This window comes from Furipterus horrens, unplaced genomic scaffold, assembly GCF_987537825.1.
Source record: "Furipterus horrens unplaced genomic scaffold, mFurHor1.1.pri manual_scaffold_4, whole genome shotgun sequence".
In the NCBI taxonomy this organism is placed as follows: domain Eukaryota; kingdom Metazoa; phylum Chordata; class Mammalia; order Chiroptera; family Furipteridae; genus Furipterus; species Furipterus horrens.
In genome coordinates, this window is record NW_028327174.1 from 175,019,166 (window position 1) to 175,043,363 (window position 24,198).

Sequence of the window (24,198 nt, forward strand, 5' to 3'; positions counted from 1 at the left end):
TAGGCTTAGTCCTGCCATTTACCTCTGGCCTCCAAAAAAATAATTTAACTCTTGTGTGCTTCCGTTTTCCCCATCTGTGAAATGGAATAACAATACCTAGTTCAGAGGAGTATTGTGAGGGTCAGATGAGATATTGTCTATATTAAGGCTCTAAAGGACATCAAGATAGGGTGCCTTGTGGTTCAAGTGTGGATAGTGCAGATACCATTAATGGCACACACCTAACATCTCTTCTTGGTAGGACTGAAAGAAGAGGGGGGCGCTGAACAGCGGACAGAGTTGTGGGGGAGGCAGGGGATGCAAGTAGCTATTTCTGTTCTTCAAGTGACCATTCTCTAGGCACAGACTAAAATCCCCTCTGGGGTCACACTAATGGACACATTAGTATCAGTTGACAAAAGTACCATATGCTCTGAAATGCTCTCCCATTAAGCTTCATGGGAAGTGGCAGGAATTCATAGTCCATTATAGGAAATCTGCCATGATTTTAGCCTCTAGTAAAACACACTCCTAGATCTCCTAGGCTCTGGAAGGTTAGCCTCCAACTACACGATGATGCACAAAACATCGCTTATTTTAAGACAGAAAGTCTGTAAAGTCAGGTTATCCTTCTTTGTCACTATCAGGATCATAAAGGCATCTTTAAAAAGAATTTTTTTTTAATCCTCACCCAAGGATATAGTTATTGACTTTAGAGTAAGAAGAAGGGAGAGAGAAAGAGACATCAATGTCAGAGAGAAACATCTATTAGTTGCCTCCCCTACATGCCCTGACTAGGAATCAAACCCACAGCCTAGATATGTGCCCTGACTCAAAATTGAACCTGCAGCCTTTTGGAGTACTGGATGATGCTCTAACTAACTGAGTCAGCTGACTAGAACAGCAAGTTTTATTTCTAAAAATATAATATGTTTTCCTAATAGATTATTTTTTGAACAGTTGCTGTTTGGTTTCAAGCTAATCAGTCTGTGTAACAGTCATTAATCAGGGTTCAGATTATAAAATACATCGTGTCTCCATTTCAATAAATACATGGTTTTCCATAATTCACCACCTTAAATTTATAGTATCTTCAGCATTCCTTTGCAAAATATATCATCTCTTTTCATGTCAGCAAATGTGCATAAAAAAGGGGGAAAAAAAATAAAGGAAGAAGAAGAAAGACCCAACCTCCGCAAACTGAAAGAAAAGGCAAACTTAAAGTGTTGAGATGTGGGAGCTTCCAAATGCATAACAATAGCTCCTTTTTATGGAAAGTCTACAACACCCAGATCATACACTAGGTACTTTGTCCTTATTATTTAATTTAATCCTCACAGCACTCCTTAAGGACAGTATTATCTTTTTGTTATGATAAGAAAACTGAAAAGTCACCCTAGTTGTCCAAGGTCACAAAGCTAGCAAGGGCTAGAGCTGGGATTCAAGCCACAGTGGACTCCACAGCCCAGATCCTTCCCAGAACATCCCTCTGATTCAAAGAGGAGACTAAACACAACGTTGCAGTTCACAGCACATAGTAACGAAACATGAATAAAGCCTTGTTTTTAAGAAAATCTAGGTCATCCATCTCTTTCCCTCGCCTACTCTGAAGATGGCAGAGAATGCCTCCAAGGCACTCCCCCGTGCCCAGGGCCTCTCCGCGCACTACGTCCAGAATTTAGTGTTGCAAGAGTGTTTTTTACTGAAGAGGGTCCAGACTAGCGCCATCCCTACATCCCCCAGTTCCCTCCAGTCAGGTTTGCTCTGCCTTGACCTGTCGTCTACTTTGGGCTTCTGTTTAATAAGATGTGAAATGAATGAAAGATTCCACTGGTCTCCCCTCCATTAAAGTTAGAAAAACACAGATGTAGCCTGATTCTCTGTTTTATAGATGAAGACACTCAGACCCAGGGAAGGCTTGACCAAAAACACGCAGAAAGGCAGGACTGATCCTTTTCTCTTTAAAGTTTTAATTGCTAGGTCGCTACAGGGAAACTACGAGGGTGGCAGAGGCAACCACCATGGGAAATATGTTCTAAAAGCTTTCCAGCCTGTTGATCTAATAGGGGATGGTGGCTGACCCAGATTTAAATTCTGACTCCATCACCTGCTTGTTGGATTATGTTGAGCAAGTTACTTAACCTTGCTGAGTCTTTTTATCTGCAAAACGGCCACCCTATTACCTGCCTGTTGGAGTTCTGTGACACTTAATAGTATATTTAAAAAACCCAGCATGTAATAGATGTTCCTTCCCATCCTCAGAACATTCCAGGGGCTGTTCTCTGTCTGGGAGCTCTATCTTCCCTCTCCTATTCAGATAGCTAATGTGTATTCATTTTTAGTTTCTTTCATTAGGAGCCTGGGTTTGAATCTAAGCTCTGCCCCTAATTAAGTGACCTTGGGGAAGTTAGCCTTAGTTTTATTATCCGTAAAATGGGGATACTAATGATATGTACCTCATAAAATAGTTAAAATGAGATCATATAAACTGCTTAAAACACTGTCTACCAAATATTAAGTCAATAAATTTTAACAAAGGCAATTTGTGGGGTTCACAAAATAATTATGGAGGGTTCCCTTTTCTTCATAAGTACGCTATCCACATCGTCTGGAAGCTCATAACATTTTCTCTTTATTCTTGGGGAATAGAAATTTCATGAGGAACTTTTTCCACCAGAAATGTTTCCTAAAAAACATTTCTAATGTTTTTAGAAATCCATTCTGCCAATCTCAATCTTTTAATTGGTGTATTAAGACTACTTTAATTTAATGTAATTATTGAAATGTTAGGACTGAAATCTGACATTTTATTATTTGTTCTTCTTTCCTTTTTTTCTGCCTTTTTCATGTCAATTATTTGAGCATTTTTAAGAATTCCAATTTGAGTTGTCTATAGTGTTTTGAGTACATCTCTGTATGGTTTTTTAGTTGTTGGGCCAGTTTAAACAGCACATATATAACTTATTATAGTCTCGTCGGCAGCCGTCCGTCTTGAGAGACGATGGCGTAGCTTCCTGAGAGCCTATCTGCACCGCCGAGAATGGCTGTGCAGTCCGACTCGGGAGTGACAATCCCTGCCGCACTTGTTACAGGTGAAGGCAGATGGCCGTTGTTGCTGCTGTTGACGCTGCTTCCGCCTTGATCTTTTCTGGGCCGCCTCCTCTTGCGCGCAGCCTCCGCGCGTGACGTACCTTGCCTGACCGCGAGCCTCCAGGCTAGGCGGTCGTCTGCTTGAACTTCCCATGTGTTGAGATTGATGGAGCATTGTGTCATGTCCTTTTTGCAGATGTCTTTGAACCGCAGTTTTGGGCGCCCTCTCATCCTCTTGCCTTCTGCTAGCTCGCCGTAGAGGAGGTCTTTGGGGATACGGCCTGCATCCATTCTTTTGACATGGCCGAGCGACCTGAGGCGTCTCTCACTAAGAACTGCATGCAAACTGCTCACATTGGCTCGCTTCAGCACCTCGGTGTTGGGGACCTTATCCTGCCAGGTGACATGCAGGACGCGTCGCAGGCACCTCATGTGGAAGCTGTTGAGTTTCCTTTCGTGCCTTGCGTAGGTGGTCCACGTCTCGCTGCCATAGAGGAGAGTGCTGAGTACGCAGGCTTGGTAGATGGGCAGTCTGGTTTTCTCAGTGAGGCTGGAATTGTTCCACGCTCGCCGGTTCAGTCTGGCCATAACTGTGGCTGCCCTGGCAATTCTCCAGTTGACCTCCAAGTCGACTGACAGAGAGCTCGAGATGGTGGACCCGAGGTAAGTGAAGTCGTTGACAACCTCCAGGGTGTATCCGTCGATGGTGATGCATGGGGGAGTCCCCGTGCCTTGAGCCATAACATTTGTCTTCGTCAGGCTGATGACTAGTCCGAACTCCTTGCATGCGTGGGAAAGGCAAGTGACTAGCTGCTGGAGTCCCTCTTCGGAGTGTGATGTCAAAGCTGCGTCGTCGGCGAAGAGCATCTCACGGATGAGCACCTCTTTGACTTTGGTCTTGGCTCGTAGACGGGCCAGGTTGTAGAGCTTGCCATCGGATCTGGTGTGAATGAAGACACCCTCGCTGCAGTCCTTAAAGGCGTATTGGAGGAGCATGGAGAAGAAGATTCCGAACAGTGTAGGCGCGAGGACGCAGCCCTGCTTTACTCCGCTGCTGACTGGGAAGGCCTCAGAGGTTGCGCCGTTGTAGGACACCGTGCTGTGCATGTTGTTGTGAAAGGACATGACCACAGCAAGCAGATGTGGTGGACAGCCAATCTTCCGTAGCAAGCTGAAGAGTGTTCCACAGCCAGCCCTGTTCTAAACCTACAGCCTCTCTAGACTCTAGACCAGCGATTTTCCATCAGTGTGCTACTCTACTCCTGTAAAGGAGGAAAGAGGAAGGACATCTCTAAAATCAGAGAAGGAAAACTCTGACTCCAAAAAACCTCCGCTGCCTTGCGGCATACCTCTTCAGGGGAAAGGCTAAGGGAGTAAACCCCGACAGAAAATCCAGAGCCGGAGTCCCTAAGGCGGTTTGACGTTGTAGTCAACACCGGCAACTCCTGTGGCGCACCTGAAGCCAAGCTGTATTGACTTTGTCTTTCCCTTGGACCCTTCAGCTGCGAAGAGAGGGGGGGTCTGCTGCATGGGCAACAGCAGACCCTCCATATCACCCTGCCCAGGCTCTGTAGCTTCAGTTTCTGTAGCTTATTATAGTCTACTAGTGCTGATATTTTATTGCTTCAAGTAAAATGCACATTTAGGTCTCTTTACCCTTTCTCCTTTTTAATGCAATTGTCTTAAATATTACGTCTATATACATTGAGAACATCTAACAATAATATGATTTTTGCTTCTACTACCAAATATACATTTAAAACTTGAGGAAAATGACAGCATATTATATTAACCAATATTTTTACCCTTTCTGTTATTCTTTCTTCATTACTTATATTCCAAGTTTTCTTCTTTTATCATTTCCTTCCTGTTTGAAGAATTTCCTTTCATCATCCTTTTAGGGTAGTTCTATTGGTCACAAACTCTCTTAGTTTTCCTTCATCTTAGCTTTCCCCTTCGTTCCTAAAGGATAATGTTCACTGGATATAGAATTCTGGGTTGACAGTGCTTTCCTTTCAAGCAGCTGAAAAATGTTGTACCGCTTCCTTCTTGTTTCTATGATTTCAAATGAGAATTCTGCTGTCATTTGAATTGGTGTTTTCCCTATAAGTCATGCATCATTTCTCTCTGCTTTCAAAAAATTTTGCCTTTAGTTTTCAGAAGTATAATTATGATATCTTGCTGTGAAATTCTCTGAATTTATCCCCTCTGAGGTTTGTGCAATTTCTTCAATGTAGGCTTATGTCTTTTGCCAAATTTGGGGAATGTTCACAAATTACTTCTTCAACTACTTTTTCTGTCCCACTTTCTCTCTCCCTCTTCTCTCCTTCTCTAATTCTGATGTTATAAATGTTAGCTTATTTCTGCTCTTTTTTTCAGTCTATTTTCTCTCTGTTGCTCAGAATGGGCAAATTCTATTAATCTGTCTTAGAGTTCACTGATTTTATCCTCTGTTATCTCCAATCTACCATTAAACCTATCCAGTGAGTTTTTACTTTTGTTGTTGTTATTGTTGTTATGATTTCTGGTTCTGTAATGTCCATTTGGTTATTTTTATAACTTCTAGTTCTTTGCTGATATTTCCTATGTTTTCATTTGTTTCAAGAGAATTCATAATTGCTTGTTGAAGCATTTTTATAATGACTATTTTAAAAACAATGTCAGATAATTCTAACATCTGTAGCTTTTCCATTTTGGCATCTGTTGATTGTCTTTTTCTCACTCAAGGTGAGATTTTTCTGGTTCTTGGTGAGTGATTTTTTAAAATTGTACCCCAGAAATTTGGGGCATTATGTTATGAGATTCTGGATCCTATTTGAATTTTCTATTCTAGCAGGCTTCAACTGGCGCTGTACTGGTGGGAAAGGGAATACTGCCTCATTACCCGTGGATGGAGATGGAAGCCCCAGCTCCCTACTCAGCCTCGGCTGGCACCATGCTGGTGTGCAGTGGGAGGTGTGTCTTGTTACCGCCGTGCAGGGGTGGAAGTTCCCCACTTAACTTAGCCTCTACTGTGGTGGGGCAGGAGAGTGGGAGTGTTGTGTGCTGTTTTTTCTGTGGTGTTTGGCTGGAATAAGGTAGATGTTGTCACTGAGGCTTCTGGTTTGTTAGCCTGCCCTTTCCCATTCCTTTGGCTATGGAGATCAGATTTTCCTTCAGACTTATTTTGTCTGTGCCTATTAGCATTTCCTAGTTGTGGGCTTCTCTAGTGCCCCATGGGGGATATACAGAGGCTAAAAGGAACTACAGGGAATTCATTGCCATGTTGTCCCTTAAGTCCCGAGGTCCTTAGCTGGTCTGCCTTTTCTCTCCATTATCCAGAAGTGTTTTCTTACATTTGTTTGGTACGTGATGTCTAGGGGTTTTAGCTGTACTTAGAAGGAAAATAAGGAGAATTGTATCTCCTGTGTCTTGTCCAGAACTGGAAGTCCTAGGTGTGTGTTTTTAAATTACAATGTGTAGCATTCAGTAAGTCTTTTCTATCTGAAAATGCAAGTTTCTTAAAGGCCATAAGATTGCATCCTATTATTTCTTTACTGCTTTGCTCCCTGCTTACTTTTGCTCCATTTGGTACTCATTATTTGCATAGCTTCTAGATTTTTTTCTCTATGTTTTTAAATCTTTTCACTCGTAATTTTCCCTTATTTGTATTTTTGGCTTGGTACTGTGGGATTGTTCTCCTTTTTTATCTTTCAGACCATTAAATCAATTTTCAGTGGTATTCATTCTATTTTTCACTTCCACAATTGAAATGTTTAAATTTAGAAATTGTCTTTTAAACTTCCCCAAACTGCTTTTTCTCACTTATCATTTTCAAGCTCCACTTGAATCTCCTTAAAATTCTTATTTAAAAAAAAATTTACTTTTTCTTCTTTTAAATCTATCTTAACATGAGTCCTCTCTTCTAGTTATTCAGCTTTCCTCTTCTCCTTTACTTTTTTATAGCCTTTTACAGTTTGTAAAAAAGCAGACAGAGCAATTATCTCCTTGTATTCTCTTGACAACAACTTGAGTTATGCAGGATGAACATTATGATCCCCATGTTACAGATGAAGAAATTGAGACCAGCTCAGAGAAGTCAAATGATTTGTATAAGTTGGGATGCAGATTCAGGGTTACCTGCAGAAAGTGGTGATGGAGAGAAGGGGACATCTGCCCCTGGGGCTATGGGGACCAAAGCAGTAGTGTGAAGCTGCAATCACCTAGCAGATTCAGAGCAGAATTGAGCCTGTGGGAATTACAGCAGATGTAGAGGCTAGACCAGGGTAGGGCCACACAGGACACTGGCCACAACCTCAAAGGCATGTCTTTGAAGCTGATCTTAGGAGCTGATCACTTAAAAGCTGAACCAACAGGGGAAAATTAATTTTTAAAAGAGGTAAAAAGGAAAGAGTAAAAGATGCTAAAGCTCCTCCTATATTTTCAAAACTGTCCCTTAGAACACTGAAAACTTTACCCTCTGAGGAATGAGATAAAAACTTGTCTGATAAAAGACATAATGAACACAAATGTTTTTAATCATCCCCAAATCTATGCAAATATCCCATCTTTTCCCTCCGTTTAAGTCATTAAGTCCATCCCATTAGCAATTGACTAGAATAGCAGTTTTATCAAGGAACAGAGAATGTGATTAGGAACAAGAATAGAAGTTTAAGTAGACAAGGCGTATATGAAAGTAAAAGAAGCAATCCAGAAAGGAGACACATTTTCCAAACTTTCACATTCTCACCCCACCCCCCGAAAGTGAAAATAGATCATCTTTGAGAGAATGGCTGGGATCAAAGAAGGTTTGGAGACTACAGGGAGACTGATTTATCTTCCCTGATACACAGATAGTAGACTGTCTAACCCAACTGCCTATTAGTATTTTGCAGTTAACTGGACAATTCATTTTTCAGAAGTGAGCAATGAATGCTTCTGTGTCCTAGAATAGTGGGAGTAAGGACATGTTGTTTTTATGTCATCATTTCTCTCTGTAAAGCAACAATTTATTTGTCCTCAAGGAGTAATATCATCCTTATGATAAGCACCCCATTTCTTTTGCAGGCAACAGCAGAACCTATTTTTTTCTGACTAGATAATACTTTCACTTCATTAATCTCGAAGAATCATTTACTTTAGAGCTCAAGAGAACTTGGTTGTCATAAGGTATCATTTGCCTCCTTTTACAGAAGAGTAAACTCTCTAGCCCAGAGAGGGGATGTGCTTTTCCCATAGCCGCAATGCAAGGGAGGGGCAGAACAATGTCATAGAACTCTAGGACACTGCTTTTCTACAAGCAGCTCACCAAAAGTGCTGGCATGGATCTCAGAGAGGGCTATTCCTAATGATCTTCCTATAATACTCCAGTGGTCCATGAGTCTTGGTTTACCAAAGTCTCAGTGAAACTGCTTTCATTATAGGTCAGTATTAAGTTGATCTTGAAAATTAAAAACATGTAATCAGCTTATATGGTATAATAACACTCTCTTAACCAAACCAATCTGGATATATATTTAAGTCACTATACTCAAAAGGCGTAAGTGTGTGGTAGGCACACAACAATGTTGAATGAATGGCCACTTAGGGGCCCATTAAGGAATCATGTCATGTTAGATATGAAAGAGACCTTGAAGTTCATTGTGTTCCCCTCCTTTCTTCTACTGCCTGAAGAGAGGAGGGACTTGGGCAAGTGGCAGAACTGTACTGGAACCCTTTTCCCCCGATTTCCCAGACCAGGGTTCTTTTTTTTTTGTCTGTACTGTTCTCATTAATTTGATATGAAGGCATTAAAATTTCCAATTTACTTGTGTTCTGGCATACAAAATAAATGTTTCTAACATCTAATTTAAAAACACTATTCCATACAAAATAACAGGGCCAGGGTTGTTTTTTGGTTTTGTTTTGTTTTTTTCTTCCTAGCCATATGGAATTTGATCATTCTGAGGAAGAGCAGAAATGTGTCCTAAATCACAGCAGACAGCAAAGCTGAAATTTGAAGCAGTAAACTCTTCTATTTTGGGAACAATAGATACGAAGTCAAAAAGAGTTAGGCATTCTAAGAGGGAAATTGTATAGAAAAGCTAACTATTAACTCAGCTCTCAGAAATATTTGAATGCAAAGGAGATGAATACGAATAAGGAGAAGGTATGGGCACTTAGCAGATGACAAATGGCACACTCATGCTGTAGAGAAAGCAAACTTTTAGCTGAAATGGTACTTATGGGAAATAAATTCAAACCTCAGATGGTTTAGTCAGGAAGTCTCATTAGGATGCAACACAGCTTCTCATTATGGGTTATTACATAGTGTCACTAAAAAAAGGAGACACATCTGAGAGGGACAAGGCATGACCAAATAGCAATATGAGAAATTGCAGTCTTGCTGTTTCTTGCTCTATATTAATAATGGATCATTTGATATCTTCTCATCAAAAATGGCTTCAGAATGACAAAAAACAGCTTAAAAGTGATCTATCCTGAAATGGCAGCTGCTAGGGTAAACTCTTTTGAGGGTCTCGTGTATATTTTATTTATTGATTTATTCATTCATTCAACACATATCTATAGATTTCTAGGAAGACAAAAATAAATAAGATATTGTCTTTCTCAAGGAGGTCTCAAGAAAAGAACCATGGAAATAAATCATTATAATGCGTTGTGCTTAGTGCATTTTAACCAGAATTTAAAGGAGAAAGAAGAGTTTAACTAGTAGTTTGTAGTAAAGGTGAGGAAATGGGAAAGCCTCGCAGAGCAAGGTGAAAGCTTATGCAAAGTACTTGGCAGTATGAGATTTAGAATCACATATGAATGAATCCCAGTGCAGTAACTTGAACACTGTGAAATCTTAAGTAAATGACTTTATTTCTTGGAGCCCCGGTTTCCCTCTTTGCAACAGGGGCATAGTAAATTTTACTGCATGTACCGATTATAAGCAGGACTAACAGTGCTGGCTAGCACGTAATGAGCACTGTTCCACCTCTAGGAACTCTTTTTAGAACCTGCCTAGGTTGCAGGTATCCTTATGCTCCCTTTGCAGAAGAAGGAACTTAGAACTGAGAGGTTATGGAACTTTCCTAAGGTTATGTGGGTTATGAACAACTGGCTGCATTGGGATTTGAACCCAGGTAGTTTGGCTCAAGACTATTTTTCAGCGCTATGTCCTATGCCTTTCATTACATGAAAGATTGTGTGTAAAGCACTTAACACAATGCCTGACACATAAATTGATAAATCATAGCTATTTTCACTGTTATAAAACATGATGCACCCTAGGAACATAAGGTATCTGGTGTACAGGTATGGGGCTAAGTGGGGCTGGGGCTGCATCGGGAATAGGTCAGATCCCTGAGGGCATTCACTCTAGCCTCATCAAGAAACGGTGAGGCTCCAACTAAGGCAAGGGCAGCAGAATGAAGAGCAGAGACAGGCACATGAGAGGTTGTAGAGACAGAGATGACTGGACTTCACAACCAGTAGGATAGAGGGAAGAGTCCAGAATCTCTGCTGGCTTCTGGTTTAAGTGCCACTACCAGCTGAGATATGGAAGCAATGCAAAAGGGGTCATTTAAAGGAAAGATGTAAGTTGGGGTTTGGCTCTGTGGATACTGGGGTGCTTGAGGAGCATTCAGGTGTCCAGTGGGCAGTTATGTCTCCAGGTTTAAAGAACAGAAGACAGTCTGGGCTGAAGCCATGCAGCCAATAGGATGGCTCACTGGGGGAGATAGGAATGAAGAGACCAAGAAAGGACATGAAGAACCTTGGCATTTAAATAGCTGGTGAAGAAAGGAAGGCTGAGGCAGAAGAACAATCAGGGTGGGAATGTTGGCAGAGTGCGGACTCAAGAGCCAAAGGTGAAATTGTTTACACATAAACACATAAAGCACCTGAAGAGGCAACTGTGTCTGGCATGGGCAGCCAGGAAATTGAGAGAGTCAGGACAAAATTCCATAAGCAAAATTTGTACCCATTGGACCAAAGAGTTTTGATTTTTCCTTTCTGCAAGAGTAATTTGGTTCTTAAATTTTACCTACGGCACAATTTTTAAGATTCACCTTTATTCAGAGATAATTGTAGATTCACATGCAGCTATTAAAGATAATATAGAGAGGCACAACACAAATTTTTAGAAGCTTATTTTATTTCTACCATAGCTTCAGAACTTTTTCACATTTATCTCCCAGTGGTGCTTATCCTGGGGCAGAACTTTGTATACTCTTTCTGGAGTGGAGACAAGGTGAAGGAATCAGACCCTAAGGAGTGAAGGGCTAACTCAGCCCATGGATGTAGGTAGCAGAGTGGCTGGAGCACTGAGAGAAAAGGAGCTTTGGGTGCAGGTACCTAGGAGGCCTTTCAAAGACGGAGCCTTTCAGGAGAGTTTTTGGACAGAGGCCTGAATTTGGGAATGAAGGCTATAGAGGCAGTGGGTACTGGATTGCCTTTCCTCATCTATGCCACGTGGGCTCCAACGTGTTGAAATCAATGTTGCTTTTTTAAAAAAATATAAATGAAGAACATACTTGTTAACTTCTGTTTGTGCTCCATTCCATCACCAGAATGATCTAACATGCCAATCTGATGGTGCCCCTTCCCTATTCAAAACTCCTCCTATGGCCTCTGCTGACTCTCCTGCTTCTGCTCTCAGCTCCTGCCCCTCCCTCAGTGGGATCTCTCTTATCCCTGGGTCTTGGCTCCTATGGCCTCTGCCTAGAAAGCTCTCTTCACACTTCTGCCTTTCATTGACCATCCCCAATGGCCTTTTAGGTTTCTGTTTAGAGAGCCTCCTTTCTAGGAGGGCTTTTTCCCTCACTCAGCCAAGGCAGGCACCTGCCATGGCCCCAATGGCACCCTTGGCTCATGCTATTGTTATAAGAACTGCACTCTTAACAGTCCGCTAGACAGTACATTCCACGAGGTCAGGGGTTGTGCTTTATTCCAGGCTCTATCTCCACTGTCTCATCCAGGGTGGGGACCTGGAGTAGATATTTCAACTGTTGAGTAGATATTTCAGCAAGGAAAAGAGTTTGGACAGAGGAATGTATTTGGGTATGAGGGTTAGAGAGGTAGTAGCACTGGGATCAGAAGGGTGGGTGAGATGCCCCAGGGAGTCAGAGGAGGGCTGAGCGCAGAGTCCTAGGGAACCCCAGCATTTAGGGTTTGGAGGTTTCAGGAGTACTCAAGGAGGCCAAGAAATGGTTAGAGGCCAGGGGAAAGACAAAGGAGTCTCAACGCCTAAAGAGTTTGCAGAGGCAGGGGAAGCGGTCCATAGTGCCAAACGTGGGCTCATCTCTTCCATCCTCCCTCAGCCTGAGAGCCTCGTGGTGGGGGGCAAGTCGGGCTCATCTGCATTCCCCAGAGTCCCACATAGCTGCGTGCTCCTCCAAAGGCCTTGGAGTAGGAGAGGCAGGGGAAAGGAGGTGTGAGAAGGGGGTCGTTCCTTGGGACTCTTTTGAGTTCCAGTTCTGGCCTCACCGCCTCCGGTCTGGATGACCTTGGGGATCCCCACTTCCTGTCCGACCTCAGTCTCCCAGTGGGTACTCGGCGGATGCTGCGTGCCCAGGCGGGGAGCTGGGGAAAACTGGCAGAGGCAGGGCTAGGTTGGAGGCGGGACCGCCCACTGCGGCGGGCCGGGACCTCCAGGGCCCGCGGAGGCTGCGCGCGGGGCTCCTCCCCCGGGGCGGGGGTCTCGGCGCTGGCAGCTGGCGGCCCGCAGCTGCAGCCTCAGCACCTGCCGCGGCCAGACGGCGCGGGCGCGGGCGCGGCTGGGCCCTACACCCCCGCCTCCGGCTGCAGCCGCGGCGCGGGAGGCGGAGCCCGAGCCGAGACCCAGCCGAGACGCTGCCTAAGCCTTACCGGCGTCTGAGCCCACCGCCAGGCGGGGCCGTCCCTCGCCGAGAGCGTCAGGTCCGCGTCCCGCGCGGGCGGCTCCTCTTCTGCAGGTAAGGGCGAGGTTCCGGCGCCGCAAAGTTTCAGGGGGACTGCCGGTCCCCACGCCCCGGGCCTGCGAGAGCTGCACACTGTCTGTCGCTCGGCTTCCTCCGCGCCGCCCTCCGCCGTGCGCTCTACTTGCACCACCAGCCCCGGGTGACCCGCGACCACCTCCAGTCATCTTGTCCTGACTCCTTGGCGGGGGCGCGACTGCGGGCTCGTTCAGGGCCTGCAACGGTTAAATCCTTATACAGTATCAATGTGTTGTTCAAGTTTTCGAGATCTACATGGTGTAGTGCAGAGAGCGGCAAACCAGGAGGCAGGAGACCTGGGTTCAGGTGCGGCCACGGCCAGCGTCAACTTTCTGAGTGACCTCTGACCAGCCTGCCCTGCCGGGTCTCGACGGCCACACCTGGACCGGGAGGGGTTCGCCAGGGACGATCACCAGAAACGCCATGCCTGTATTGCCAATTTGTGAGTCAAGGGGCACCCCCGAGGGTCTCAGCTCCAGGGTTCCTTGGGGGTGGGAAGGAATGTTGGGACGCACGTAAGTCAACATAGGGGTTCAATTTGCAAACCTGCAGCAGCTTTGGCTGAGCTTTTAGAGATGTGTTGAGTCAGCCTCTGAGAATATTCGATACTCCCAGGGTTGGGAGCCCGCCCCTGGCACCTGGTGGCTCCTCTGCCATCCATTGACTGTGTGTTCTTGGGCAAGAACCCCCCCTGGTGTTGCAGCCTATAAAAAGGGGGTTGGGAGGGTGTGTGTACTAGGTGATCATTGAAGTCGTTCCGCTGTAAATCTCGAGTAGAATTTCCAGGTCTCTGTAGTTAGGGTCAGTTTGGTAGAGGCAGTATTTCACCAAGAATCAACCCAGCACTTGCAAATGGGTGCTTAGAAAATAAAGGAGGCATTTGCAGTTTACTTTGGGAATCCCAAAATAGATACGGCAAGCACTAGTGAATGCTGGCCTTTCCTCCTTCAATGCTTTGGGCCATCATAAAATATTCAACGGCATAATGATTTGTTTTCAAAGTGGCTTATAGATCAGGAAGTGTTCTGTGTGTGAGTCAGTTATTTTTGTAAAAACCTCAAAATAGTTGTTTGGAAAAAAATAACAGTTTTAGGGGTCCTGAGACGAGGCCAGTATCTACTTGTTTCTAGTCCAAAGCAATGTTTGAGATGTTTTCCAATCAAGCTGATATAAAATCACTCCAGATCAGGCATCCTTTGGTGGATGGAGAGACCTACAGTTTTGCAAGTGCATGCTTTCTAAGACAGGTACATTCTGGTGCAGGCACTGCAGAACAAGCTTGAGGTGTGTTCATCCTAGAAGGTGAACTTTGTTCTTTTGCCCAGTCTCTATCCTTCTTGTGCTGCAATGATCATTTCCCCGGCAAGTGGATGAAATCTATCGCTATGAAAGGATTCTTATGGATGTGAGTTGATTATTTTATTTTCTTCCCTGATTTCTTGGTTTTTAGCTTTATGAGATCAGGGGACTAGTGCAAGTGTGGTTTGTGAATGAAGCAGGAAGAAACCAGAGCAGTGGCACATGTTTGCCTCTCCTGCCTGGTACTCTGTCGTTGCAGCTAATTTGTCTGGAGCCTTTAATGTCTCAGATGCATTTGAATGCCACCAGTCTTTATGTTCTTCATTCTTCAGTGGTTCAGCAAGCACTTTCTCCCCACTCATTCAGGAGGACACAAACAGGGAAAATACTAATCAGCCCTACCCTCGAGGAGCTCAGATTCTAGGAGGGATAAAGAGGATTAGAGCACAAGCCATTCTTGGCATTATTAACACCTGGGACCTCTGGGAGCCCTGAGGAGGGCGAGTTTTAACTGGGGAGATTGAGGGAGCCTGTACGCTGGAAGGCAGAAGAAAGAAGAGGATTTCAACAAGTGGCAGAAAGTGGAAAGGCGGTTTTAGGTCAAGGAACTGGGCTGAGCCAAGCTACAGAGGCAGGAAAGCACAGAGCCCAGGAGGAGAGCAGAGTCTGGTGGAAGCACTAGGAAGGACACTTCAGAGCAAAGGACAGTGGACAGAGTTTCAGGAGGCACTGAACCTGGCCTTGAATCCACACTGGCTTTGGGATATTGGGCCTTTGAGCCTCACTATTTTCACTTGTAAAAGGGGAATCGTAGTAATTCCAAACTCACAGGGTTAAATGAGATCGCGTGTAAAAGTGCCTGAGTGTTTGCTTACAATGGGTGTTTGATAACAGTTCCTTTTATTAGCATGTTCGCGCCGGAGCTCCATAAATGTTGCTAGACACCATTGGGGTATCAAATGGTGCTTTTCGTTTCAGCAGATGTATTAACTTAGAACCTCACCTCCAGGAAGTTCCTGTGACAATGTCCTTTGTATTCAAAGTGCCTCCTGATTTCAAGGTTGGGGGCATTTTCTTACCTGGAGGGTGTTTGGATCAGGCACTGACATTCACAGCAGCTGGTGCTCTGTAAGTTTTGTGAGGTGCTGGGAAGCCACAGAAGGGTTAATTGGGATATGCAGTCCCTGCCTCCCACAAGCTTATCTCTACATGCTCAAGGACCTGGGTGAAGGGATTTGACAGTCAGACACAGTTATACATATATCAACATTGTCCACATATAGTGGGAACAGGGTGCTGGCTCCTGTCGGCCTTAGTGTAGGTTGCTGGGGATTTGTAGTAGCCAAGGAAGAATAGGACAGGATGTAAAGGACGGCGGTGCAATACCTTGTGACCCTGTGTGGCATTACACAGCATCCACAATACTGCACTTTACTTGTTCATTCAGCAGTTATTTATAGAACACCTACTCTGTGCCAGAGAATTATCCTAGGTGCTCCAGGAATACATTGGAATGAAAGGGAGGACCCTTGCCTTCCTGGGTTTACATGCTAGTCGGAGAAACACAATAAATAAGTAAATACATAAATAATTACAGGTCATGGTAAGGGCTCGGAAGGAAATAAGCAGAGTAATGTGAGAGAAGGTGGGGGGCTGCTCCCTTTGAGGGTCACCGAGAGCTGAAGGAGAGAAGGAGCCAGTCATGATGTGGGCCAAAGGAGGGGCGGTCCAGCTCTGCAAGAGACAGAATGGCTTCCTGTATGAGAAGGCAGACCCTGGAGCCATGCCACCTGGATGTGAACACTGACCCCCCCAACAACCAGATATATTCCATGGTCAGGTTGTTTAATTTCCGGACTTCGATTTCTTCATCTAAACTGGGAATTTTAATAACCCTACCTGACAGGGTTGTTGTCAGGATTCAATGAGTTGATGTATGTCAAGTACTCAGAATAGTACCAGGTGCGTAGGAAGCACCAAATAAAAGTTAAGTTAAGGGGTGGAGGGTAGGGGAACGGTTTCAGGCAGAGGGAACAGCAAATACAAAGGCCTGGAGGCCTGAAAAGGCTTAGGGTGCTGTAGGACCAGACAGGAGACTATAGAGCACGTTGTCTGCCCCTTCCACACAAAACTGCAGTTTAGGAGTTTTGAAAAGAGGAACCCTCAGCCCCAGCACTCTCACCTGCAAGACCAGGCCCCGAGGGGTGTGGTGAGCTGCTGCTGCTGCTGCTTTAGGGACACTCGACTGTAGACCCTCTTCTTCTGAAGCTCTCCCCTCCCTCCCTTCATCTCGCTTTTCCTCTCTTTCCCTCCTTCCTTTGCCCCTCCTCCTTTCCTCTTTGTCCCTCCCCTCTCCTCCATTCCCCTCATCCCCTTTCTCATTTGCAAGCCCTGAAGAGTAGTGACCCTGGAGATGCTCATCAGTGTGCACAGGGGAAGTGTGGGTAGTGCTGAGCCCATGGAGCCACCAGAGCTAGCCTTGCACACTTGTGTAAGGATAATGAAACCGAGTCCTCAGCTCAGCAGACATGTGCCTCTCAGTGCCTCAGTTCCCCCCCACCTCATCCACTCCACCACACTTAATCCCTCCCACCTCCAGGCCTCTAGGCCTTTGCTCCTACATTTGGCCCCTCTGCCTAGTGTGTGCCTCAGCCCTGGTGGTCTTGCTTATGCCCATAGGCCCAGCTCAAATCCTCTCTGCCCTAGGAACTGTCTTCCAGATCCCCTTGTCCCAGGGTTTTCATCTCCTCCTGATCTCCCACTACACTTATACCTCTCACAGAGACACATAGCCGTCAACTGTGAAGGATTTCCTATATGGTCCCTTGTGTATGTGGCCATGGCCTTGGGAAGTCCCTGGGAGTGCAGGCACAATGTCTCTCTTACCGTCACCCTACAGCCCTTCTCACAGCGCCTAGCTCTAGTGCAAGCTTGATGTGTGTTTGCTGCTCTGGGTTGACAAAAGCTTGTGATTTTCCTGAGATCCGGTTTGGGTTAAGCCAGAAACATGACGCTGAAGCTGAGGCATTGTGACTCTCAGCCTCACGCACTTGCGGCATCTGGATGCCTCGACATGTAGGTCCTTCATCTGATGAAGAGTTGATGTAACATCAAAGATGAGTCTGAAGTTTGACTTCAGCTTTTCAGAATGGCCTATTTTAATAAATATCGTATGTAAAATTTGAATCTTCAAGCTAGATAAACTTGAAAATAATTGTTTATATAATAAAAGGATTCTTCACCATACCGAAAGGTCTGGTATGGAAAGCCTTCAAATACCAAACATGTCTGTGTCCCTAACACTGTTCAGTATATAAAATGTTGATTTACGCACAGCTGTGATAGCTGTATCTCTACTATAGTCTGAGATATACATACACTGAACTTAATATACATTCATGGAAGCACAATAACGCAGTCTTAAATTTGTTTTGCTAACTACTGATTACATTATGCCACTCTGGTGATATGAAAGTTAAAACATTAACTCTGCCTGAAGGATAGTGGGAAGCTCAATTTGGTGCTTGGCAGATTTATGGGAAGGCAATAAACCATTCTTTTCACTGAAATGACACTGTTTTCAGGGACCTACCTGATGTTTGCAGGGACCTACCTAATGTTTGGAGACTTTTTGCCAGTGGTTAGAAATGTTTCAGACTTCCAACCTTTTCCCAAGCTGATGCTAAAGTGATGCGTGCATGTAACACTGATTCTTCTGGGGAAGAAAGAGAGAAAGCACTAATTAAGGGCTAGAAAAGACCTAAAGTATGAAAGTATGTGCTTTTGAAATCTCTTGAGAAATGATCTGAGCTCAGGAGCTTCAGTAAAAGAGTAACATGGCAAATTTTCAAAATCCTGAACGGAAAGAGCTTCAGAGGAATTCATCCGGATGCAGTGGTGCTTAGTTCTCTGAGATTTTGACTAAAGAGAAGACAGATGTGCAGATAGATGAGAAATGTTGCATTTCCTGTTCTCTGAGTATCCAGAATGTAGGGTGTCTGCTAGACCTTGTCATGACCAGTGATAGAAATACCACCCCCCCCCAAAAAAAACAAAAACCTCTCGAAGGCTAACTTGTGGGCATCAATGTAATTAAGCTTCGTAGTTACTGCTTTGTTGTTTCCTTAGTTCCAAATGTAGAATTCAGAAGGATGCAAAAGGAAAAGCAATTATTCAAATTTTGATGAGGGTGCCATTTATTTGTTTTTATGAAAATAATTCAGTTGGTAGCTGGAGTCTCTGTTCTCTCTGGTTTTCCCCAGAGATGCACACCAAGCTTAGGCTGTCTCCTGCGGCTTGGGGCATGTGCTGTTTGGCTCCTGGTCAGGTTAGAGGGTGATGTTTTTATGGAGATGTATACGCTTCCTTTCTTCCTTCCTGGGGGCATGAGACATTTTGTATTTAGGAGCAAGAAGTAATTATTTATTTCCTGAGCTCACTCACGAGTAGTTGCCGTACTTAATTCTTTGCAAAAGCTGGGCAAGAAGTTTCTTAGTATAAGCATTCCCTGTCAATATTCCAAAAACCTAGATTCACGCAGGATATTTTAGCTAATAGTCACGGACCTTCAATCAGGGTTGCCAACTCTGGAAATGATCAAGAGCAGCCTTTGTCTGGTGTAGGAATTCCCCCAGCACAGCTTAGACCCGCCAATCCCTGAGGCACTGCTCTGCCATTGTCAGTGGGCTCCGATTATTAGAAAGTTCTTCGTTATGCTAAACCAAACTCTTCCTCCAGGCAGTGGCTGCTACCTTGGCCTTGGATTCCCCTTGATAGCCATCTAAGCCATCTGGACATTCAAAGACAGGGATCAGGTCCCGGAGACTTCACTTCCTGCAGAATGTCCCAGTTTATCCAGCCCCCTAAAAAGGATGGAGCTAAGAGCTGACACAGCTGGGCAGGTGGGGCCTGACTAGCCTGGAGGACTGCAGCAGCTTCACTTCAGATTCTGTCCTGTTAGCAGAGCCAGAGGCCCAGTTATGCTCCTCGTGGGCCCCCCTAGAGTTTGCTGTCAGCTCTCCTATGGGCTCTGACTAGGCCACTGGGGAACTGCATGCATGCTGGTGTCAGAGAGACCTAATGGGCGGTGGAGGAGGGTGTCCCGAACCAGCGGCTGATGAGAAGTGGCTCTGGTGACTCAGCCCCCTCTCTGGGACTCAGATCCCTCATCAATCCAATTACTTCTAACACACTGTATTGGTTTGCTGTGGTTGCTGTAACAAATCACCACAATCTTGGCTTAAAACAGCAGAAATTTGTTCTCTCACAGTTCTGGAGACTGTAAGTCTGAAATCAACCTCTGGAGGTTCTAGGGGAGAATTCTTTCGTTGCCTCGTCTAGCTTCTGGCATTTCTTGATCTGTGAACATGTCACTCCAATCTCTGCCTTCTTGGTCCCATTGCCTCCTTCCCTTCTGTCCATGTCAAATCTCCTCCCACCTCACTCCTAGGACACTTGTCTTGGGATTTAAGGCCCACTTGGTTAAGCTGGGATAAACTCCTGCTTAAAGATCTTTAACTTAATTATATCTGTAATGACCCTTTTCTTCCCAAATAAGGTAACATTTATAGGCTCTTGGGAGTAGGGTGTGGACATACTTTTTAGGGGCCGCCATTCAGCCTTTGGGTCTCCACCTTCTCTCCACCTATGAGACTGTCTTTTCTCTCCATTGTATTTGAACCCAGCTTCCTGGAGTCACCAGCCTCCGGTCTTCGTTCTGCATGTCTGATGTCCCTTTTTCCTGCAGCCTCATGGCTACTGCTGCAAGGTTGCCAAGGCTGCCCTTCATATCCCTGTCCCACAGATGTGGGTGGGAGCTCAGGGATTAGGTCGCCCAGGAACACGGACCTGGCTGTTCTACTCCCTCATTTTCACCAGCATGTTCTAGCTAGTCAGTGGAGTTTTTATCAATGGGAAGGAGAAGCTGTGGTTATTAAAATACTCATTACCAGTTCTTAGACTTAGGGGAGGAAGGGACACATAGAGGAAGACTTAATGTTTTTGTGTTCCTCTCTAATTTAGTCTGAGATTGGTTCATTGAACTTGAAGGAGCCCAGCAGCAAGCTTGGCCATGCCTTGGGTGAGACCCAGGAAGGCTTCCAGGAGGGACTAGCATTTAAACTGAGCCCTAATGAGTGAGTAAGAGAGAGAGAAAGAGGGGAAAGGCCAATAGAGCACCCAAAGGTGCCCTCAGTTGTATCCCCACCAGGACCCCAGATTACCCTCTTCCTGGTTACCCAACCAGAGCTGAACTGGAAGAACCTCCGGTTTGAAGAGGACCTTAAGGATTATCTAGTAAGGCAGATATTCCAACTGCACTGCTTGGAGTCCCAAGAACAAAGGAACAGGAGTTCAGAGATCTCTGCTTCTCATTTTGCTTCTGGGTTTAAAGAAGAGCAATTTTCCTTTGGACAAAGCGTGCTCTATGTAGCGACTTAGAAATATCGCCACATGAAAATGTTCTGCTTTGTCCAGGAAGTCTTTTTCCAGGCTGGGAAAGCTCTCCCACTCCTGCCCCCTTATCCCTCCAAGATAGCACTCCCCAGATCATGTGGTCCCAGGGTTTCTGCAGAGCCTGCCCCACTTGACTGGGAGCTTCTCTTGGGTAGGAGCTGAGCCTGGCTGCTCACTTAATCCAGCGCTGAGAAGAGGGCCCAGTCCTGGGCGTACAGCACTGACTGATGGAATGAAGGACTGTGATTATGACGACTGCCTTACGTGCATCTGGCTCCCAGCTGCCCTCACTGCCCTTTATAGTCACCAGTGGCATCCTAGCTAAGTCAAGGGCAAATGTGGGCCTCTGTGTCTCTGTCTTATACCTGCTCCCGAAGTGGGCCTGGCCTCTCAGCCTAGTACTAGCAAGGGGTGGTGCCTGCTCTCTTTACTTCCAGAGGACGGGGAGGCTGCAGACCTAATATCCAGCCTCTGGAGCTGCTGCCTGCTGTCCTGGGACATGGCCAAGCCCACCTGTGAACTTGTTCACTCATCCAGCTAGCTCTTCCTTAGACCCCTGAAGCCTCAGGACTAGGGTCAGGGAGACAGTGGGGTGCAGGAGACAGTGCTAGGCTTCTCACTCAGTCAGACCCAGGTTTTCTAGCTGCATGACCCGAGGCACGTTACTTACTTGTTTATTTAATTGGTTATCTGTGAGTGTTAAACTTACAAAAGACACAGGGAGGGTACTATTACTGTTTTCCACCTGCACATGGTAAATATTCAATAAATGTTAATTTCCTTTTCATATTATCTGAAGGGCTATCATGGAGAAGAGAGAAAAGACTTGTTCCCTATGTTAGAGACTGTCCAGACCCAAACTTAGTTTTCCCCTAAGTTGTCATCCTTTCCAAATCTGTTAAGCCCCTCAGCCTCCTAACCCCTCAGGCATTGCTAACATCTTAGACTTCTTTCTCTCTCCCATCTGCTAATTACCAACAGGGCTCCCTGTGTATTTGGACAGGTTGCTTCCCCTGTCTGGGCCTCAGTGGCCTATCTTTGGACTGGATTATTTCTTGGGTCTTTTATAGCCCTGGCACTACAGTTAATTTCACAACATAGGTAGCTCACCCGCTGTGTGGAGGGTGATGTTCTAGGCCCCAGGGCGCATGGGGATAGAGAAACAGTCATCAGCCTTGTAGCAGCCACAGCCCAGCGTGGGGACAAACAAGCAAAGCATTGTGATGAATGCTATGGTAGGGGCTGAATCCAGAGCAGGAGGAATCCAAACCAGAATAGGGAGAGACTAGCCACTTGAGGAATGCATGAGCTCTTTGCCTTCAGGGAAGAATTGTCTAGAAATGCTTGTTGCCTGTATGAAAGCATGAGAGCATGAATGGTGGAGACTGGTTCCTCGCAGGTGGCCTTGGAATTTTCCCTTTGAATTGGAATTATCAATATGGAAAATCCCAGCAGAGATGGCAAGTATTAGGGGCCTTGTTTTCTCCCTTCTCCTCCTGCCTTCCTGCAAAGGAAAAAAAAAAAATCCAAATCTCCAGAATACATTGACCTTTATTCACAGAGCTCTTGGGATGTGCAGCACAGTTTAACAAGTAGCATTTGTGTGCCTAACTGAGAAATGCCTAGGTAGACGCAAAATTACATGCCTAGAGAGAATTAGTCTATCTTTTGCCACACTTGTGTTCAAAGCTGATTTTCAAAGACAGTCTCAGTTTCCCCAGTTGTCTGAATGATAGTTGGATGTGTACAAACTGTGCACTCTCATCCCTTCTCTTGTATCTATTCCACCCAATTTAATTTGGTTGGATTCTATAAGTTTTTATTGATTGCCTATTGTAAGTTAGCCCAGTGTTGAGGGGCCAGGAGTGCGAGAGAATATATCACTATCCAGAAGTTTCTTTTGTAGCCGGACTGATAAAATGTCTACCCAGGAATCAGCGAGCAGAACCATCTCGCCCCTGGGGACTGCTGAGCAGATTGGCGTGAGTGCCAGGATGCCTGCCCAAGGCAGAGGAGGGTGGAGAGATAGATGGTGAGGATGGCCCTCCAGAAGGCTTTTGGAGGAGTCTGCATTGGAGCAGGGCCAGGGACTGCAAGCAGAGTGGAGGTGCAGGGAAGAGCGGGACAGCGGGTGAAATCAGCATGAGATAACTTTTCAGTCTCGTCTTCAGCCCCTCATTCTGTGCCTTAATAATGAAAATGTTCCTGCGACACACGGCACTGCAGCACGTCTCAGGACGTGCTCCCTCATGCGGGTTCCCTTTGTCTCGTCTGCTCTGTGCCCTCACACACCAGTGAAACTCCAAGCCACCCCTTAATTCAAGCCTACTTCTCCTTCTTGGGCCTCATGAACTCTCCCTCTCCAGGCTTTTCATAGTGTTTGTTTCTACTTCCCTCTTAGTATGGTGCTGGGAGCATTATAGACCCCCACCAGGTAGCAGGCAAATAAAAGGATGAGTGAATAAAAGGCTGATTATTGGTCCCGAGTCTGACTTACTACTGCTATGTGAAATGTTAAGAAAAGAGTGGAGGGCACCGAGCTGAAAAGGTGAGTGGCAGGTGCTGAGTGGGGAGATCACCAGGGTGCCCTTGGAGAGGGAATGGATGTCGGCTTTCCAAAGAATAGGTGCGCAACTAAGAAAAAAATACTCTGAAAAATACCTTAGATACTAAACATATGGGGGAAAACCTGCCTCCAGAGTAATCAAAGGACAGCAAATAAAAGCAGCCGCGCCCTCTCAATAACTCTACTAATCAGGGTGCAGTGAGCAGGTGAGGGAAATAGCTTTCCCACTGACCAAGGGAGCCAATTTGGGATAACTTTTCTGGAGGGCAGTTTGGCCATGTCGAAAGCCTTACAAACTTGTGCAGTCTTCTACCCAGAAGTCCTTCTCCTAGGAATTTATCCTAAGCCAGCAGTTTTCAACCTTTTTCATCCCCAGCACACATAAACTAATTACTAAAATTCTGTGGCACAACCAAAAAATGTTATATATTTTTGTCAATCTGATGTAATTTTGATTCATTCACACTGGACGTCTATTGTTGTTGATATTGTCATTTCTTTTAAGTTGACAATCTCAGGGAACAGAGGTCAGTGCCCCTGACTAAGTAGTCAGGTATTGCATGTTTTAAAAATTCTTGTGGCACACCAGTTGAAAATCACTGCCCTAAGCGAATATCTGGAGTAATTATGCAAAGATCTTTATCTCAGCATTGTTTGTAATACAGACATCAACCAAATGTCCAGCACTAGGGCATTAGCTTTACAAATGGCACTCTCATCTATGGGACATGAGGAAGAATAGTGCGGAGTAAGAAAAAGACAGGAAAATTGTTCTAAGAGGCAAATCAGGCTATAAACCAATATATAAAAACCCAGTTGTGTTGAAAATGTCACCTAAAAGACTAAAAGGGTATTTAGCAACTTGTAGATTAT

General features: G+C 45.2%; 1 protein-coding gene across 3 annotated transcripts in view; it reads left to right on the forward strand.

Annotated features, from left to right (window-relative positions):
* Positions 1-24,198, forward strand: part of FRMPD1 (FERM and PDZ domain containing 1) — a 126,040-nt gene that overhangs the window by 40,946 nt on the left and 60,896 nt on the right. The window contains exon 1 of one of the 3 annotated variants that reach the window (XM_090274437.1): positions 12,930-12,986. The exons of the other annotated variants lie outside the window; for them this stretch is intronic. The gene's annotated coding sequence lies outside the window, so the exon portion shown is untranslated. Of the gene's footprint in view, positions 1-12,929; positions 12,987-24,198 lie in introns of those variants that run through there. 3 annotated transcript variants of the gene reach the window in all.